The sequence below is a fragment of the Equus przewalskii genome, chromosome 18, assembly GCF_037783145.1.
Source record: "Equus przewalskii isolate Varuska chromosome 18, EquPr2, whole genome shotgun sequence".
NCBI classification, from domain to species: domain Eukaryota; kingdom Metazoa; phylum Chordata; class Mammalia; order Perissodactyla; family Equidae; genus Equus; species Equus przewalskii.
In genome coordinates, this window is record NC_091848.1 from 2,427,198 (window position 1) to 2,433,930 (window position 6,733).

The 6,733-nt window shown below is 36.2% G+C and overlaps 1 pseudogene; it reads right to left on the bottom strand.

Moving 5' to 3' along the window:
- Window positions 1-4,842: 4,842 nt before the first annotated feature.
- On the bottom strand, window positions 4,843-5,870 carry LOC103545491 (olfactory receptor 2T27-like; annotated as a pseudogene).
- Between the last annotated feature and the right edge of the window lie 863 nt (window positions 5,871-6,733).

Below are 6,733 nucleotides of genomic sequence, written 5' to 3' on the forward strand. Positions count from 1 at the left end.
GTTTTCTTAGGATAATTGCACTTTTAACCCAACCGCCATTCTGTGAGGAAGCCCAAGTAGCCCAAAAGGAGGCCCAAATGGAGAGGTATTAACATCCCAAGACTCCAGTTACAACTGAGCTTCAAGTCAACAGCCAGTACCAACCTGCCAGCCATGTGAGGGAGCCATCTTGTAACTGGAACTTCTAGACTCCAGTCAAGTTGTCCCATCTGACATCAGGTCCCATCTGACAAGAGCCACTTATGCTGAGCCCTGTCCAAATTTCACATTTATAAACAAAATAAATATTATTGTTTTACTTCACCAATTTTTATTAGTTTGTTTCACAGCAATACATAACTGAATCTAATTTTGTACCAGAAATGGGAAGATGCTGAGATAAGACTAAAACCTGTATCACTGGCTGTTGAATTGGGTGGTGGGCAGAACCTGTAAGAGCCCCAAGGAAACTGTTAGTTAAAGCTTAAAAACCTTGAGAAAAGTATTAATATTAGCTCAAAGGGCCTCAAGGAGATTTCTGATTAGAGCTTAAAGAAGAAAAAAGACAAAGTTACTGGAAGCCGGAAGAAAGTAGACTCCTATTATGTAGTGATGCACTATACATTTTATGTGGTAACACAGAAAATAGGGGTTATACTGAGTAAAATTGATGATCAAGCTAATGAAATTTTCAGGCACAATATTGAGAGTGCTATCTCACTTCTTGCTACCTGTGATGAACCAATGGAGAGAGAATTTGAAAATAAACTATTAAATATGTGAGTCAAGCTTTTGCAGGTTCAAAAATAAGTTTCTTGCCTCTCCAGATGGCAAACTATTCTCAAATAAGAAAAGATCTCAAACCAAGAAACAAATACATAGGTCAACTGGAACATAGAAACATATATAGACAAAGCCACTCTAGAGAGTTATGCCTTGCAGAATTTCTCTTTAGTAGAATTTCTATAAATCTTAAGGGCATATTTTCCATAGCAGCTTCACGGGGAGCCCAAGCTAAAGAAGAGTTTATCCTAAAGAGATTTGTCATTGTGTCCTTGATATAATGGAGTGGATCCCTATGATATTAGTAGAAAATCCACCTAAACTTTAAGAGAATAGTTATAGTTCCAAGATTTGTCCAAAAATGACAGAGAGAACACTAAATTGAAAGAAATCTTTGGATTTCAACATTTTGTGTGCAAGAAGACTGAGGAAGCTATGTAGTTGCAAACTGTGCTATTATAAAAAAAGGAAGGAAGATCTTGGCTGGGACCAAAATCACAGAAGCTGAACCAAGAGTTAAATCGATGGAGCCAAGTGTTTTGGAAAAATTTTCCTGAGAGCTGTACTAGACCCTAATAAGAAGACTAGCAATATATGTTAAATTGGATTGTAGAATTTATATGCGTATTAACCATATGTTTTTATTTTCTATCTTCTGATGCTTTGACATCTAGGCCCTCACTGACCATGGAACCCCTCTCAGGGTTTGCTAATTTCCAGAGACAGAAAACAACTCACCTGTGAATGCATCTCTTATATGCAAACCAACAAATAAAGAACCTATACACCCAGCCACCTTCTTTATTGGGTTTTCATACTCCAGGACACTACTCACTTGCCCTAAATACCCCAGGCCCAGTTACCAGACACCTAAACACAATGTTACATCTTGGAGCTTACTGAAATTATCCACATTAGACAGTGCTAAGCCTACTTAGCCTGACTTGTCCTTTCCTTTCCAATGAAACACAATAAAGGCTTTTGCCCATGTTTTCTCCTCATTCCCTCTGCCACCTAATTGACTTTGCTACTTCCTCATGTGACCCTCATGGAATGTCATGCCCCTTTCTCTTGGTATCTGTGATCATAACACATTACCTTTTCCATGGCAGACATCTCCTGATCTTTGCTTCACCATACCTGAATAATAACAAATCCATGTTTTAAAATATTGTGGACCGAACTGCCACTTTGCCTCTTGTTTACCCTGTTTTTGAATAGGAGATTGTGGTCACCCTGAAACCAATCCCACTGTAGGTTGAATGTGTGTGTCAAGAGAGGGGATGGGTCACCTTCCCACTCTCTAAATTTCAGCCAATATAGCTAGAAATTTATCAATTTGATTGACATTTTCAACAACCAACTTTTAGTTTTATTGACATTTTTGTCTATTTTTCCATGTTAAGTTCTGCCTTTCTGTGAATGAGACTATTAAATTCAATTACCTTGTTCACACTCAAAGCCTTTTGTTAAAATTCCTTTTCTTCCAAAGATGATAAAATAAGGGAAAACAAAATTACAAAATAATATATAAATAATCATAAGATAGATTGATGTCCAGAGCAAAAATCAATAAAACTCACCTAAAAAAAAGGAAAGGGGTGAATATGAATGACTTCCGTGAATTTCCATAATTAGCTATAAGAGTCATAAAGAATCACTTTCCATCTGCATTATTTTACTCATGGATGAACTTTTTTAATGTCTGCTGACAAAATGTGCAGTACATTGGGGCCAGCCTGGTGTTGCATCAGTTAAGTTCATTCTGCTTTAGCAGATGAGGGTTCGCTGGTTAGGATCTCAGTCATGGACCTACACATTGCTTAACAAGCCATGCTATGGCAAGTGTCCCACATCAAAGTAGAGGAAGATGGGCATGGATATTAGCTCAGGGTCAATCTTTGTCAGCAAAAAAGAGGAGGTTGGGTGGTGGATTTTAGCTCAGGGCTAATCTTCCTCCAAAAAAAAAAAAAATGTGCTGGTCATTTAGGAACAGTGGCCTACGTAAGGGTTCTATGAGGGTTATTATCATAAAAACTCCATATGCATTCCCTTTGTATTCAACCACTTAGTCCTCTTCAAATCCCTGGAAATTGCTGATATGTTATCAATGGCTATCAATTTGCCTTTCCTATGTCATATAAGTGGAACCATGCAATATACACTTTTTGAGTCTGGCTTTTTTACTTTGCATAATGCATTCAACATTCACGCCTCTTGTTACATGAATCAATAGCTCATTTTTTTGTTGATGAATGTTATTCCATCTTATGACTACAGTAAAGTCTGTCTACCCATGCATCTGTTGGAAGACAATTTGGTCACTTCCAACTATGGACAATTATGAATAAAGCTACAATAAATATTTGTGTCCAAGTTGAAATTTAGTTATTTCACTTAAGTGCTAGTTTTAATAGCCTGCTTGTTCGAGTAATTGATGTCTAGGTTCATAGGATGAACTAGATGGGCCAGTTGAAAAGTCTATTCAGCAAAAGAAAGCATAAATTATTTGGAGAAAGATTAAATCCTATGGATTCTCTATGGGTTTTGGTAAACAATAACCAGAAGGCAATTGTAAATTATTACATATACCAAGTCATATATTATTTAAAACTAAGGAAAAAATAGACTTTAGAAACTAGATCATGGGTAACTCAGATATTGAAGTAAAAAATATAAGAACTTCAAAAAACTTCCAATCGTTAATATGTTCAAGAAAAAGGAGACAGAAATACTCTGAAACAAATAAAAATTTCATTAAGGAATGAGATTCTATAAAAAATAAATAAATTGATATTCTAAAACTGTAAACTACAGTATTGGAAATTGAATTCTTTGGGTGTGTTTAAGGAAACATGCAAACTTCCATAAAGTTTGGGATGGAGATAATCTGTTGCTTTGAGGTTTATTAGAACTTAATGTAAGGTGATATGAATATCATGCCATTCCAATTTAAGATTTTTTTAATACCAAATCAATATTCTTTATAATTATTTATAAATGTAATGTCTGTTACCTCAAAACACAGTTTAAATTAAACTACTTACACAGTAACAGCTGTCACCTTGTGTGTATAATCAGGTAAATGATTACTTGTTGCCATACACCATTGTAACCACATATAAGCAACCTTAAGCATGATGCATTATGAATCCAGGAAAGTGATGAGTGCTGGAGAATAGGGAAAGGAATGAGATAAGAAGGAGTCTCTTTGGCTTTTCAATTCTATCGGTTGGATTTTACGTTATGAAAAAATAGTACCTGAAGCGGCAAGATGTTAATATTTTGTAAACTGCTTTATACTATTTTTATATTTATGAACAAAATACCATTTAATTTTTAAATTGTTAAATTTATAAGTATTTTCAGGAAGGCATCAGTTAACTGTAAATATATAAAATTACAGTCTCAGAAGCCACACTGAATAGAATTATAAAATTATAATGTTGGGCTAATTCACTAGCTTGAAAAATATGAGTATTAATGCACCAAAGAAAAATTAAAAATGGTAAAAATTACTAGGAACAAAGAAAAATATCTATCTTATTTCTTAAAAATTATATGAATTCTTCTTCTTTCTATTCACATATGGCTATCTATAGTCTTTAATTTAGAAGAAAAAATCATACAGCTACATAAATTGTATGTACTAAAATATAAAAATAATATATGAGTTTGGACAAAGGAGGATTATACATTAAGATTTCCTGGAACAAGTCGTCTTTGGTCTTTTGGACAATTGAGATTTACTCAGGGACATTAAGAGTAAATAGACAAATGAAAGCAAATGCAGATATGATGATTTTTAAAGAAGAAACATCTGTCAAGAAGTTAGCTGTAGGATGACAATAAGTTTTGTACCATGTACCCCAATACACTGGAGCTGTCCAAGAAGATGGAGATCATTTATGTCTGTGCAGATGTTATCGTCAAAATCCATGTAATTTCTCTAAAGACTAATGATAAGTAACATATTATTGTTGTACTCAACTGAAGTCACCACTATGGAAGAACGACTCCATTACAACAAACAAATGTCAATCGGCATCAGTCCTAATACCTACCTGCTCTCTTATGAGGTTACATTTCCAGTACAGCAGTCCAGTGACCGTGGCAGCTTTTAATATAGAGGATGGAGCATTTCTGAAAGTGACACTGTAGAAACAGGGCATTTTCTCACTTGCAACACCTTCCCATGCACTTCCTCAGAGCCCCCACCACTTCTTTGTTCCTCAGGCTGTAGATGAGTGGATTAAGCGTAGGAGTCACTATGGTGCCAAGCACAGTTCCCATCTGGTCTTGCTCAGGTGTACGGGAAGAGGTAGGTATCATGTATATAAAGATGGCCTGACCAAAGTAGAGACTCACCACTGTCAGGTGGGAGGAACATGTGGCCAGGGCTTTGTTCTTACCTTTGCAAGTGTTCATTCTGAGGACACAGAGGAAGATGAGAGTATAGGAGGCCAGGATGAGAATAAATGGGACCAGGAGAAATACAATGGTTGACACAAATTTCACCATCTCAGAGGCTGATATCTCCACACAAGACATTCTCAGAGTGGCTGGCATCTCACAAAAGTAATGATTAATCTCCCTAGAGCCACAGATAGGAAAACTCATTGGATAGATAGTGTGTACAAGGGCAGCAAGGGCTCCCCCAATCCAAGCTGCAGCAGCCATCTGGAGACAGACCTTGGGGCTCATGAGGACTGTGTAACAGGGATTACAGATAGCCACATAGCAGTCATAGGCCATCAGAATCAGCAGGATGCATTCAGCAAGGCCAAGGGTTAGGAAGAAAAAGAGCTGAGTGGCACAGGCAAAATAGGAAATGTTCTTCTCCCTGTGAAATAGTTGGTGACCATCTTGGGGACTGTGCTAGAGATGTAAGCCAGGTCTATGAGGGAGAGCTGGCTGAGCAGGAAGTACATGGGGGTGTGGAGGTGAGAGTCCAGCCAGATGAGGATGATTAGTATGGAGTTTCCAGTAAAGGCAATAGTGTAGATGAAGAGGATGATGAGGATGAGGAGATAGGGCTATCTGAACCAGGGAAAGAGCCCTAGGAGGATGAAGTCTGTTGCTGTTTCATTCTTCTGGTCCAGGTCCATATTTTTATTCAAATTCTCTATTCATACTGAAATATTTGCAGAAGGAAAATAATATAACAAGGGTTGTAATGCTTTGATAAAATAATTTAATCTCTTGGTCAGCACCATTATCTCTGTATATGTATGGCTAAGTCTCTATAACAGTATATTTTCATAAAAGAGAAATTAAAAACTCCATCAAATCAAAATTCCTTTACCTAGAAATTATCAATGTCATATCCTAGAGTTGGATTGATTTGGGTAAATGAGTATTTAGTCCCTTTGACAGACAGTGATAACTAAGTTGACCATTAGTTTCCTCATATATTTGAATCTTTTAATGAACTCTGGGCTGTTGACATTCTTATGTCTTGCATGTTGCTTTTCTTAAATTCTTATTCTACCCACCTCCACCCCAGAGGAGCTCTTGAACTTCTCCTGAGGTCCTCTCACAGCTGTACTCAAGAAGTTATAATTGTCAACCAAATGAAATAGGCTGTTCATTCTATTTTACTTACCTTGATAATTCTTATTTTATTCAATTTCTCCTTTTGTTCTTCCTTCTTATCTTAGTTTTAAACTTTATATTTGCACTTCAATAATTTTCTTATTCAATTAACAACCTAAGAGACATTACTCATATTCCTCTATCCATTAATCTTTCAGTTACTGTTCATTGTCCGTGGAACAAAAACTCCTTCAAAATACACTTAACATGTCGATTAAAGACCTGCAAATAAATTCTAAGGTCTCATGTTTGTAGGAGTGGTATCTTTCCACTGATGACAAATGAAGACATGTATTTTCATTTATGTGATGACAAATATCTCATAGAAACTCAGTCCTGAGATCAATGAGTTGATTTTCGTTGTGAACCCTGATGA